The 14,449-nt window shown below is 46.1% G+C and overlaps 1 protein-coding gene and 1 long non-coding RNA gene across 3 annotated transcripts in view; one reads left to right on the plus strand and one right to left on the minus strand.

The window, feature by feature from the left end:
• Positions 1-5,741, minus strand: part of LOC138288131 (uncharacterized) — a 147,607-nt gene extending 141,866 nt beyond the window's left edge. The window contains exon 1 of one of the 2 annotated variants that reach the window (XR_011202346.1): positions 5,568-5,741. This is a non-coding gene — a long non-coding RNA (uncharacterized lncRNA). The remainder of the gene's footprint in view (positions 1-5,567) is intronic. The other variant, XR_011202345.1, reaches the window with a different exon arrangement.
• Positions 1-14,449, plus strand: part of KCP (kielin cysteine rich BMP regulator) — a 521,393-nt gene that overhangs the window by 23,730 nt on the left and 483,214 nt on the right. The window lies entirely within an intron of this gene.

A 14,449-nucleotide genomic window follows, 5' to 3' on the forward strand; every position in this document is an offset into this window, starting at 1 on the left:
ATTTTTAGAATTGTTTAACCAAGGTCTAAAATGATTGCTGAGACTGTAATAGGTCAGACTCACTATGAAAGGCTAATGTGAGTAGGTGCCAGTAGGTGGCCACCACCACCCTCCAGAAAGTCCGACCACCCAGCTCAACTCGCCTTATCTTAGGAATCTGAATCTGAATAAACTTATGCTGAAACACAAACAACACCCACAGGGGCTGATACCAATTGCATCATGATGTGGGGGCATTATTAGCTTTGGCAAATATAGTTTAGGGATTTAAAAATCCTCCTCCGTCTGATAGGGAACCAGTGTAATGAAAATAAAGCTGGGGTCAGATGGCCCCTTCCAGTCAGGCCAGTGAACCATCCAAAGTGCTGTGCTTTGGACCAATTGTAACTCACCCAGGCCTCAATCTCATCAAGAGTTGATAGAGAATGAGATGGCTGTGCTACTTCTTAGGTCATTTGTGTTTTTTAGGATTACACAGATGTCTTTACCATACATTAAACAACTATAACCATGATATCGGAGTAAGGCCAGATGAGGTATATAGATGAAGTAAAAAAAAGTTGTAGGGGCAAAATGGAACCAAGAAGCATACTATACAAGTTTCTGTCTGGGTGAAAGACACAGGACAAAAGCATTTTTTGTGACTGTCTATGAGAATCTGGTAATTTATAGTGTTGAACGCCCACAACAGGACCAGTAGGATTATTGCAACTGGCTGGACCATCTTGGTGGAAGATGTAATTTTGTAAAGTGCATCGACTACTACAGTCGGATCGAAATTCTGCTTACAGAGGATGAAGAATATCACTTGTCTCAATGAAACTCTGAAGTTGGTTGTAGACCGTTTTTTCAAGTGCTTTACAAAGAAAAGGAAGTTGTGAGATTGGGGTAAAATTTCCATGGGTAAGGTGGTCTAAAGTCCCATTCTCAAACTCTGAACTGTTCCTTCTAAAGTCGTATGAAAAGAAGTTTGACTCTGTTAATTCAGTCAATAAATCTGAATGCATTAGGAGTGGATACTTCATGCTGGAATAATTGAAAAGTCCCCATAGTTCAGTCAGTGGAGTAACAAAACTGAAGGGGACCACCTGCAAAGACTCACTCTGGAGTCACTCAGGTCAGGTGCTGAGCTGAGGGGGCCCCCTGGAGCTCGCCTCCCCCCGCACCGCGTGGAGCTGTGGGGGGCGTTGTTACACCACTGGGTTCAGTTCGATAAAGTGAAGCTCTGAATTCACTAATCTTTTCAATGAGACTTAGCTAGAAACGTTTTACTGATCACTTTACTGATTGAATACATTACATATGATTTTCTTATGCTCCATATTTTTACTCATTACTGTCAGAAGATTGGCAGTTAAGCAGTCAGACTCCTCCAAGTTCAGAGTTGCTTAGATTATCTTTTATTTTTTACAGTTTAGTACTTGGTGTATTATAGTGTTAGGTACAATAAGTAATCGCAGTGGCAAAGCCGAAAGTAAGCACGGTTATGCTAAGTGGAAACGCTAGTAACAATGTTCCAAATGTGGATTTTGAATTCATTTGACCACAATGAATCACAGCATTACAATGGGCAAATGTAGATTTGCATATGTAAATCTACGCTTGCACCCAGTTGTAAGCCTATACTTTTACACTATTCACCATTTCCAAGTGTAGATTTACATCTAAGTGCAGATTTACATGTCTCCATCCCCTCAGTCCAGGGGATGGAGATATCTCAGACATAATTTACGAGTGCAAAGATATTCTTAGTAACTTGACACACACAGGCGGAGATCTCCACCATCGTTGCTGAGATCTCCCTTTAGTAAAGCATAAGTAAAATAAATAAATATATTTATGTGAATTAATTTAAAATAATTTTTAAAATAAATAAATCCAGGATTTGTAAAACACAGGAAATCACCTGTGAGAGTCTTAAGGCACTAAATTGTGGGCACTGAGTGATTGTGATTTGCACAAAACCACAGGATGTTGAGTTGATACCGAGACCCGAACCTTGTTCCCCCAGCTCCGAAGTCAGTAGTTCAGGCTGTTACACCCCATCCTCTCCCTTAAAGTAGAATAATAAAATGAAATGTTGCAGCACAAAAACTAATCAAATAAACTGTTTATAAATATTAAAACTGTTTTAAGTTACTTTATAAATATTATTTTTTTAATCAACATTTAAAACCCACCCTCGCTAGCATTTATTATTTAATGAATGTTTCGTACGTTCACTTAAAAGTTATTTATTGTTATATTCACTTAAAATAATTAGACCTCCTATACTAAAAGTTTACAAGTTAAATTTGAATTACTTTTTCAAATTGGTTATTTTAAAAATGTTAAGATATTTTAGGTTGAATTTCATATAACGTTTACACTAAAACAAGTCCATAGATTTTAATTTAAAAGTCAAATTAATTTAATTTACTTAATATAATTTCCTATGAGGTGTTAAGTCCCTCCCCCATTACTTTTTATGGGAGTGGTTCTAGTTCCAGTGAGTGACCATGTGTGGTGCTAGACTCACTCCAAGACTGGGCTGGTGTGCATTGTGACCTTTTGAGCTGTATTAACTTTAGAAGTGTAATTAGTGAATAGCAATGGGGTGTTGTTTGAATTAGTATGCCCCCATTTTATACTCCTCCTTTCATCATTGAACTTCTCTTTGCTTCTCTCTGAACCCTCCCATTCAGTAGTAACTGTTCTCCATTTTCCAGCAACTTCTCAGTGTCCCTATGACACATCTATCGCAGGCTTATGTGTGCAGAGACCTCCAACACTTTGTCAGAAATCTCCACATAGAAAATATAGAAGATGTGGAAGGCTCTGCAGGTAGCTTTGTGAAAATTGTTTATTCTACCCGAGTAGTACTACTGTAGTGCTACTTTATGTACTACAAAATGCAGTTTGTGAATACACCCTTTTGTGATCTGCTTCGAAGGCTTAAGCACTTGGGGTGTAACCCACAGGCTCAATACTTGCAGCAGACAGTATGATTGTTTTATGGTCACTTATAAAGGCGCCAATACAACACCTCCTCTGTAGTCTGTAAAGAGGCCCTACCAGCTGTGCACAGCCTCCTCTGAGGCCTGGAAATGGATTCTGCCAGCTCTGCCTTCAGCCTCCTCTGAGGTCTGAGGTGGTTCCTACTAGATGTGTTCACAGCCTCCTCTAAGCTTAATTGGTCCTGCCAGCTGTACAGAGCGTCCTCTGGGGGTTGTAAATTAATCCTGCCGACTGTTCAGAGGTCTTAATAGGCCCTGCCAGCTAACTGTGCACAGCCTCCTCTGAGGCATGTAAATGATTCCTGCTAGCTGCACAGAACCTTCTCTTAGGTCTTAATGGGTCCTGCCAGCTACGCAGCCTCCTCTAAGGTCGAAGTCATCTATACACAGCCTCCTCTGAGCCATGTAAATGGATCCTGCAAGCTGTGTAGAGCCTCCACTGAGGTCTTAATGGGTCCTGCCAGTTGTAAACAGACTTCCCTAAGATCTTTAGGGGTCCCACCAGCTGTACGTAGACTCTTCTGAGGCCTATAAATGGATCCTGATAGTGGCGTACACAGGGACATCAAAGCATGTAATGCGTCCTGCCAGCTGTACACAGCCTCCTTTCAGGCTGTCATTGGATCTTGCCAGCTGTTTACGTAGTCCGCTTTGAGGCTGTAAATTGATGCTGCCAGATGTGTGCACAGCTACCTCTGAAACTATCAATGGATCCTGCCAGTTGTTTAAGCAGCCTTTTTTGAGGCCAGTAAATAAATGCTTTGAGATGTGTGCACAGCCACAGTTGAGGGCTGTAAATGGATGCTGCTAGATGTATGCACAGCCACCTCTGAGGCTAAAAATGGACCCTGCCAGCGGTTTACGCAGTCTTTTTTTAGGCCAGTAAATAGATGCTCTGGGACGTGTGCACAGCCTTCCATGGAGCAGGAAGACTTGCACGAACCTCTTTGTTATTTTTGGTTCATTTCCACAATCCCTTGGGCCTTGTGCTGTGGAGGACCCTTAGTATGCCTGACCCCCTGAGCCAAGCATACTCAACGCTGTGCCAGCAGTGGGGCGGCAGAGTGCAGGCACCTCAGGTATGGTGGGGGAGTCTCAGCTTTACAGAGCACTCTGGGATATGTTTACAGTGGGCTGTGGCCACTTGCACTTTGGGGATGCCCCCTCTGTCTGCTTGGCCACTCTCCCAGCATGTGTCTGGCCTGAATCCGCAATTCCAGTAAAGAGATCCACATGGAGTTGCATATGTGCACCTCATTTCTGATCTGCAACTGGCCCTTCTAGCTCAGCACTAGTGTAGACCACGCACCAACTCACCTCTACCCAAAATGCTTTCAGTGAGGAGGCCATTTTACAGCTCTGTCAGTGTACCGAAATCCTGACATGTGACATTCACTTCTGTTACAGACCCACAACTGGCTCTTTCAAAGCTCCTCACTTAGACCTGTATCATCATCAGTTCCAATAATGTTTTGAAAGGTGAGGTTGAAAAATCTAAAATACAAAGGGCTATATGTACAAAACATTTTTGGAGGCTGCAAATGGCCCGATTCGGAGAAATTGGCGACCGCAAAAAAGCATTTTGAAATATAAACAAGCACAATTGCTATGTGTTAACTTGTTACCAAATTGCAATTTGGTTTTGCAATTCGGGATTTGGAAGAGGGGTGTTTAGGGTGTTCCATCCAAATACCGCCATTTGTAGTGGTATGTATTATTGTTTTGTGACTGAATTATGGTTGCGAAACTATAATTTTTTACCAACATTTCAAAGGAAGTGGTAACTGTTTGCAAATGGGAAGGGGTCCCAGAAGACCCTTCCCCCTCTAAAAATGTTTAACAAGATATTTAACAAAATATTTTTAAAGAACAAGCACTGCCTACTTTAAAAAAAATAAAACGTTTTTCTCAGTAGTAAACACTCACTGTTAAGCATCCTTTCAACCTGTTGTCCTTTGGGATATAGGAGTTCCTATGACTAGTGTGTGATATAAGTTAAATAAGTTACACTCATAGCTGAAACCCACTTTGAAATGAAGTTGGGAGATTATTTAATGACCTGCGGGGGCTAGGACTTCAGTACTGCTATAGATCAGACACTATTTGAGTATGGAAGTTCTGGAAGTCTTCCAGGCCACAAAAATATTGTGTGAATTTGGTACTGGGCACCACTCCTGTATGGCGGCGGTTTTATAAGGTCACCTCGTGAGCAGGGCTGTAGGCAGCTATTTCTGTATATACCCCTCTTTTTAATGCTCGTCTTCCTCCGCAGCTTCGCTATTGGATGCATTAATTAATTGCCATTAGTTCTTTAAATGCTTTGAACTGCCTTTTGAAAACTATTTTTAATACTGTCAGATTCAATTAACATATTTTGTTTTATGTGTGGTCCTTTTCTAGTAAAGGAGAACATTAAGATAGATTAGTCTACCTAATGTTGCGCTTATAAATCCTTGCTACATTGTTAAAGTTACTGATATGGAAAATACTCTACAGTTTGATCTAACTTTGGAATAAAGACTAGCGAACCCGTGCTTGCATCCAACCCTCCCCATGTAGCTCTCTTCTGACCTGCCGCGCTTCCTCCGTTTCCAGTACGGGATCCGTGCCACCGCTCGGCCAGTGTGCCTCGGCTTTCATCTGCCGTCATGTCCCTGCTTTTCTTGTTAGTGCAGATGCCGCCCCCGCAGGGGCCATGAAGGGCCGGCGCCTTAACGGCCGCCTTGGCCCGAAAGGGACCGGTCTAACCGGTTTGGGGAGGGCGCGCCCAACAAAGGAGCGTCGCACCCCCCTTCCCCCCCAGGATGACCATAAAGTGGGGAGTGGGCCAGGTACGACCCCTCCAATAGCAGGGGGGTTGCAACTTTCAAACCCCCCAATGAAACCTCCCTAGGGAGGCGAGGGGGGGGTCAAGAATGGGGATTTAAGGAGCGCGTCCTACAGGTCCTCCCAAATTCAGGACCAGCTGGGCCAGGACAACGCGCGCCACCACCCTTCACACCCCCTTCCGCCGTACTGAAACCCTGGGAGGTTATGTGACTGCCAGTATTCTCAGATCTGCATTGTAATAGTCTATCAGAACACCCCAGGCCGCTGAAAAGCAGCGCATTAGCTCTATTTAAACCTCACAGAAAATTAGCACGCGAGCCCACTCGAAGCTCAATTAATGTACCTCCAACAAACAGAACCTCTGTCCTTGAGCACTAGAACTCAGACGCCATGCTAGCTCTCAGGCCGGTAACGCGCACCAAGCGTCAGTTTAAGGACACTTTCGGTGCACTGAGCGGTCACGTTTGCTGGGACAAGGCCGTATATATCCACGAGGCGCCAAAGGGCGGGCCAAGGGTCAGGGTTCAGTTTGTGCCTCTTGTGTTGCGGCTGTCTCCGGGGTCTTTGAGATACATCCAACGTTTAATTTTAAAGTAGTGATCTTTTTTGGATTTACTCAAGACTGTGATTCTGTTTTCTCGGATCGTCCAATCTCGTCTGATCTATGTTGGTTCCCCGTGATTCATCTGCCACAAGGCCTAATATGATTCATTACTCCTATTTCCCTAATTCTTATATCAGTCTTTCTGAAATCGTATTATCATTAAGTAAGCTACCCGTAACCCCCACGTCCCAAGGCCTCTTTCTCTTTGTTACTATTGAGCCTTGTCAAAACACCCCGTGTTCTGACAGACCAAGGATCACACAGTGAACTCAGTAGTGCTGCAAAAAGTAGCGAATCCATTCCAGACACAAACTGAATTCTTCAAGAAACTGCAAACGACTGCAGCACAAAGTCTGGAGATGAACGTCTCCTTATGCAGACGCAGTACAGTTTAAAAGAATGAGAAGTAGCCCACGTCGCTGCTTTGCATATGTCAATGAAGGAAATCACTTGCACGTGTGCTCCAGAAGCACGATGCTCTTCCTCGAAAATCATCTCTCGTTCGGCTGGGGAGGACCTCAGAGGCAGGAGGGGTGCAAACCCAACAGGAACCACCACAGCAACTCAGTTCCTGTCAGTCCAGGACAGGAAAAATACAGCAGGGACTGTAGATGGATGGATGGCCTACTTTTCCTACCCTGGAAGGTAGGCAGAACAAAGCTTTGTTTGTGTACGCAACACGCGGTTCCTTTTCTGAAGATGTTCCACCTCATTAGTAAGCACTGCCAACAGGAAAGGGGACTTGGGAGGGCGGGTAGGGGGGATTTCCTTCACCCAGATGCCATTCACAGGTGGAAGGGTGTGCATCCACTTTATTCACTGCGCATAATGTGTCCACCCATGCCTACCACACCATGTTACAATCAATCCTACTCAAATTAAAAACAAGCTAACTCGAGTATTTGGGAAAAATGACTACAATCATACTCTTATGAAGAAATGTCTTTGCTTTAAATACATTGTAAATAAAAAGGAGGCTATGCTTGAGTTAATCTGAACTCCTCATAATTTTTCTGGCAGTGTTTCATTCCATGTTCTTTTGCTGTCTGTGCATTACCGAAATGAACCGACCATATGCAAATCATTCTCGTTGCCATTCCAAAAATGACAGTCCAGTCATAACTGCTAGGTCACGCCCCTTCTAAATGAGATCACAGATATTCACACATTTTATCTATCATAATTAGCCCTTCTAAAAGTCACCCTGAGTCGTGTGGCTGTACCCCAAACATGGACCCAAGCAACATCTCATCACTGTGGCTCACTGGGGTTCCTTGATCACTTTCAGAGATGAGGCTAGGCAATTCGAGCTGGACGGTTCTTTTTTGGGGTGGACCTGAGCCTGATTTGCATATAGTTGGTACAGGTTTGTAAATGCAAAAATAGCTAGAAAATGATGGAATGGTGTACACTAAGAGTAAGATGGTTTAGATTAATTCAAGTATTTCCACCATGTTTTGCAACCTAAAACACAAAGGGGGTCATTACGACCCTGGCGGACGGCGGAGAAGCGGCAGTAAGACCGCCAACAAACTGGCGGTCAAAGTTTTCCAATTATGACCATGGCGGTTACCGCCATGGTCATCCGCCGCTTCTCCGTTCAGCCCGGCGGTCGTCACTATACCGCCGGCAGTATTTGGACCCGGCTGACCGCCATGGATTTCATGCGGTCTCCCCCACCCCCACCCTGACTCCCTCCCCTACACCCCCCACCACCCCTGCCACCCCCCAAAGGTGGCAGGACCCCCCTCCCCACCCCGACCCCCATCACTCATTCACACACGACACGCACGCGCGCAGGCACCACCAACACACATACACGCACACACACCGACATACATGCCAACATAGACACACACTGTCAGACATGCACACCCACATTCAAACATACACGCACACATCCATACAGACATACACGCACTCATTCCCAAACACACAACACCCCTGCAAGCATACACGCACTCACACACCCCCTCTACATACACACACGCACACCCCCATGCACGCACACAACACACAACACCCCCCACCCCCCTCCCCTAACGGACGATCGACTTACCTGGTCCGTCGATTCTCCAGGAAGGGACGGGATCTATGGGGGCCGCTCCGCCGACACCACACCGTCAACAGAACACCGCCACGCCGAATCACAGGACGTGATTCGGTGGGCAGTGTTCTGTTGACGTGGCGGTGGAGGTGGAGCAACCTCCACTTCCCCGCCGACCGCCAGTATGGCTGTTGGCGGCTCTCCGTCCGAAAAAGGACGGAGAGCTGCCAACAGTCATAATACGCGGAGCGGAAAACCGCCACCACTGGCGGTCTTCAGCACGGCGGTCCCTCGGCGGTCTTGTCAAAAGACCACTGAGGTCAAAATGACCCCCAAAGTCTGTTAGGCAACAATTTTAAAAAAAGTCAATCTATTATTAGAATTTGAGTTAATAAACCAATAATTATAGGAATGCCTTTTTAAGGCAGTCCAGCATCATGCCCACCTCCTGGCTCTGCTCACACTACACCTCACTCTTTAGAAAAATCTACTGTTAGTAGTTGTTTTCAAGCCACTTTAATGCCTCAGTGTAGGTACGTGCCTCTTTTTGACATGGTTACCTCTCATTTTTTTGCCTGGTACCTGATGTGATTTTGACTGAAGGTGCACTGGGTTCCTGCCAACCAGGTCCACAGTGCCAGATCTATTTCCCAAAACTGTACAATTTTTCCCCAATTGGCAAACCCTTTAGCACCCTCTGTAAATCCCTGGTAAATGGTTCCCCTGGAACCTACAGCCTGAGGTACTAAACAGGGTCCCTATGGGCTGCAGCACGAATTATGCCACCTTAAGGGTCCCCTCACCAAGCACATGACAGGCTGCCATTGCAGGGTGCATGCCTTGGTGCAGACAAAAGTAAAAACACAACATGGCACACAGCCTGTGTGCCATATCCCCTAACACTGTATGCAATATATGCAAGTCACCCTTACAACAGGCCTTACAGCCTTAAGGCAGGGGGCATTATATTACATGTGAGGGCATATCTGCAGGAGCAAATATGCCCCTGCTATGTCTTTGTTGATTCCTAGATATATTAAGTGGGAATGGACGACATTTTAAATGCATGTGCTGGACACTGGTCAATACGAGTTCCCCAGCTACATGATGGCTTCACTGAAGATAGGGACGTATGGTGTCAAACATTGCGTAATGATAAACCTACACTGATTCCAGTGATGGATTTATGAATACATGCACCCAGAGGGCACCTTAGAGGTGCCCCCTGAAAACTTACCAGCCTCTGGTGTGGTTGCTGACTAGTTAGAACCAGCCTGCCACCACCAGACAAGAGTCTGACCCCTAAGGTGAGAGCCTTTGCACTTGGGCGGTCATCTATTAAGCCTTCTCTGGGAGGAGTGTTACACACCCACACCCAACAGGATGACCTATAAATCTACATTCCCAGGCTGGAAGCTTAAAAAAAGCCCACCACCCCCTTGGTATGCAGATGTGGTTTCCCTCACAAGGGAGATGCTGACCCCCCTGCCCCAGCGCCCATTTAACACCTGAACAGGCAGGATATTTAGAGCCTGATTTATACTTTTTTAGCGACGCATTTGTGTCATTTTTTTACACAAAAGTGGCGTAAACTTACAAAATATAATTGAATTTTGTCAGTTTGCCCCGCTTTTGCATCAAAAAATGATGCAAATGCAGCGCTAAAAAAGTATAAATCGGGCCCTTAGTGATCAGAGGTGTGTCCACCACTCGGGTCAGTCCCACTCCTAAGGTGAGCTGCCTAATGTGGATACCGCATTTCAGAATCTGCCATCTTGGTGTTGGCAGATTTAGCAATTCTGTGACAGGGCTATGCCCACTTCCCACAGGAAGTGATCCTATAGGGGTTGTAGTGACCCCAGGGGTAAGTAGCCAATTAGCTACTACCCTACACTCCACAAAACACCCCTAAATTCAGTATTTAGGGAAGCCCCTGGCAACAAGATCACACCAAGAGCAGTGAATGCAGAGAGGAGAGAAGAAGCAGCTGACCTGGAAACCAACCCCATTGGCCTGCCTGCATCCCTTGTCGAAATCTGTACCAAAGTTGCCTTGTCCTGCAGCCTTGACTCCAGAAACCCAGGGGGACTGACTGCCTTAAATAAAGACTCAGGACCTCCTGTGAACAGCCAACCTTTTCTCCTCCAAACTCCAAAGAAAGGATTCTGTGGCTTCCGGAACCACCAAAACCCGACACCTGAAGGCACAGTTGCACCCAATGCCTCCGGCCCCAGTTGAAGTAGACCACCACTACCAACAAGGTCCCCCAGCCCTCCAGAGGAGTCTGAGTCCATCGTGGTTTCGATCTTCATAAACTCCCCGAAGGCGCCTGCAGCCTCTGCACGAAACCCCCCTCTACCCGACCGCTCCAGTGAGAAAAATCTGCCACCTGAAGACACCTCTGCACTCGTGGCCCCTGAGCCCTTGAGAATAGGACCAAACGTTGAGCCTACCTGTGCCCGACCATTGTGAAGCCTGAGCCCCACTGTTGGTTCAGCCTGAACGGCTTCCTGGCTTGAGCCTTCAGCCTCTTTTTGCAGTGACCAATCTTCATTGAAACACATTGGCCACCCGTCGCTGTTTTGCACCATGCACCCGGCCACCCCCATGCCGCTGGTGGTGTACTGTTGGTGCTGCCTTGGACCTTGCCCACCAAAAATGAAAAGAATTTATATTCAAAAACGTATTTACCTGAACAATTTTTCTCTGATGCCTAAACATATATAAAGATACATGCTATTTTAATAAATTGGTGTGGATCTCCTTCTTGAGACGTGTCTTGCTAATTGACAACTTTGTGTATTTGTAGAAGTCTTGCAATCCAAATAGAGCACTTTGGGATTGCATAGCAAGCCCCCGTCCACTCATTGGGGAACCCCTGGACTCTTTACACGGTATATCTAGTTATTGACATATCACATAAAGAGCCAGCGTCTTACACTCAAATCATGGCCAAAGTTCATTTTAAATCAAGATTTGTTGTTTGTTCTTTGTTGGACGCTTCTTTTATTCAGGTGCAGAAGTCCTTCAAAGGCTTTGGCCTCACTATATTTTTCCACTTTTTGTAAAACCTTATTGTCCGTGCAAACTTGATCTCAGTATCATTTCCCACTTTCTGGAACACCTATAGCCTATGCCAATGTTTCGATTACTGCTAAGATGATCTTTTCTCAGAAAAGAGCAAAGTGTTGTGTAAACAGGATCATATTCCTAAAGCAGTAGCACAACACAAACACACTCCTCCTTCCCTTTATTATTAGATACACTTTTGGATTTCAGTGACTTATTGAATGTGAAGAGTCCCCTATCTTGGATCTGGTCACCCATAGTTCTGCCCAGTCGACAATCCAGCTGTCTGACAGTCTGTGGCCTTTCTGACCTAAGGTCCATATGTCCAAGTGCCCAGTTGTCCTGGGCCCAGCAAGTTCAGACCATGCCCCTCAATTCTGCCCTTCTAGTTTCCTTAGATTCCATCCTCCCTACATTCACCTTCCCTTGTTTCTGGCCTCCTTAGTTTCCAGCCTCCCTACTTTCATCAACCCTGGTTTCTTGCCACCTTACTTTCTGACTCACTAGATAAATAGTCTGTTTACTATCCAGTTGTCCTACGATCCAGCCATCCGGCGGTCCGCCATCTAAGGCCCTGAAAGGCTGATGGCATGAACATCTGATAGTTTTCCTTTCTTGGGGTCTAGCAATATTAGTGTCAGATCCAGTGTAAAACATGAGGGGGGTCCAGCAGCTATTAATAAAACGGATCCGGGGTGGCCCCAGTGAAATGTGCTGAATTTGTTCTGATGTAGTTTACCAGCACCAGGACACATTCGGTAGCACCTGCATGTTGTCTGCTTTGCATTCTGAACATCAACCTGCAGGCAGTAAGGGGTCCTTCTTATTTTCACCTCCAGCTGGGTCCAAAACAAAGACCTGTTCTAAAGGGCCATCAGCCCTCTCTTTGTACATCTATATGCCAGTGCAATGGATGGAAACAAAGGCACACGGTTTATCACTTCAAGTACTTAAAAGAAACTATGGTATAGAGGCAGGACTTTGAGTTTGTTTCACCCGGTATATAAGGCATGTGCATGCATAAAAGAATGTCAGATGCATCTCTATGAGTAATTACCCTAAATATCACTTTTTGTATTTAATTTTTTTCGTGGAACTCATTCCAATAGGATCGCAGAGCACTTTGCATCACATGCACACATTACACAGTATAGTATAACATAAAAGTATGTAAATAACTGTACAGGAAATAAGGGGCGGCTCCTCCACAATGGTGAAGGAGCGTTGCCCCACTGGCTGAGCCAGCAGCTGAAAAATAAAACACTATTTCATTATTGTTTTATTTTCCAGCTGCTGGCTCAGCCAGCATGTGCAGGAAGGGTCGGGCTGGGCCATAGAAAGAGTGAGAGGGGAGGGGGAGTGCACCTAAGTGAGCATGTTTGCTTGGCCGGCCATCTTAGGTCAGCCAAAAAGACATGCGCACTTAGGTTTTTCCAACCCGGCTGTGTTGGACAGCCAGGTTGGAGAAACTGCACAGGCTCCCCTGCAGTGTCTGAGCAGCAGACCAAGCCGCTCAGACCAATCCTGTTGCTGCTCTCATGCTATGGATTGCACAGGAGCAGTGCCAGGATTGCATGGGGAGGCTGTGCTGGTGTCCCAGGGACTGCTGGGACACCATCAGGAGAGCAGAGAAGCATGGAGGTGGCATTGTGAACTGTACGTTTTTTTAATTCTTAAAGTATTTCCCCGTTCCTATCGTCCACCGAACCACCCCCCATCCCGTGCTCCCCTTGAGATTTGCAGGGCCGCCGCTGCAGGAAATGTTACATAAGACAACAAGAGTTACAAGGTGTAGGAGCCACAGATCGTGCTTTTAGAGTCACAGATCATGCTTACTGGTAGGCATTATATAGTAAGTGTGCAAGGTTAGGAGAAACACAAAGTCAAGATTTAAAACTTAATGGAGTGGTTAGGGTTGTCTGTACTAAGACTTCATTACTCTCGAAAAGAACCCTTTTATCAACCGTAGAATAATGACGGATTGAAAAAAAAACAATAAGGTTCTAAACCTTTGCCTTGCAGTTTGCTGCAGCTCTTGACGTGGGTTCATAGCTCACTGTGCTACAGTATATCTGATTGCAAGTTATGAATTGCAAGTAACACAAGGATCTGTGTTAAAAGCAGGTCCCCATTCACCTATCTGCACACAATAAAATGTGTATGTTACAGGCTGTGCCTTTCAGCAGGCATAAGTACCAGCGACGTGATTTTGTGAGCCAAACTGTGACTAGCAGCGCACTTTCGTGGCATCTCAGGGTGCGTCTCCCACATACCCTCTTACCTTTGTCCCGCGGACTCTAGGATTTGACCACTCTATGGTGCAACCGTCTGGGCATTATATAGTGCCATCACATAAGAGTCTAACCTACCTAGGGTCCGGCCGCCTGTGTCCAGCACCCCGAGGATCTGACCCCCAACCCCGCCCTCCTATAATGCAACAGTCTGGGCCTTCGTATTCTCCGAAATCCTGCGTCCAGCAGCCGTAGGATCCGACCACCCTAGGATGCCACAACATGCATGTCCTAGTGCGGCCTTAGGGTCTGGCCGCGTAATTCCTGACTGCCTGAGAGTTCAGTCGCCCTAGTGCCGGCTTCGGTCCCACAGCCCTAACATTCCACCGCGTGCCTCGAGGCCCCACGTCGTGGCTGCAGCAGCACCTGGTTGATGACGTCACACCCCAGAGGAATGTTCAACCTTCTATTGCGTGTTTTGGAATCTACGACTTCGTTTGTTGTCCTCAGAAACCTCATCGCTACCCCGGGGCACCGTCTTGCTCTGACATATCCTGTCTGTGTCTTTCTTACCGCCCACCCCTCCGCTGGCCTGGGCTGTACATCTGTTACAGATGTGTGCTCCTGGCTCCCGGCCACGGGCCGCTGCTGCAGACACACACTCATCACCGGT

The sequence above is a fragment of the Pleurodeles waltl genome, chromosome 4_1 (genome assembly GCF_031143425.1).
Source record: "Pleurodeles waltl isolate 20211129_DDA chromosome 4_1, aPleWal1.hap1.20221129, whole genome shotgun sequence".
Classification (NCBI taxonomy): Eukaryota; Metazoa; Chordata; class Amphibia; order Caudata; family Salamandridae; genus Pleurodeles; species Pleurodeles waltl.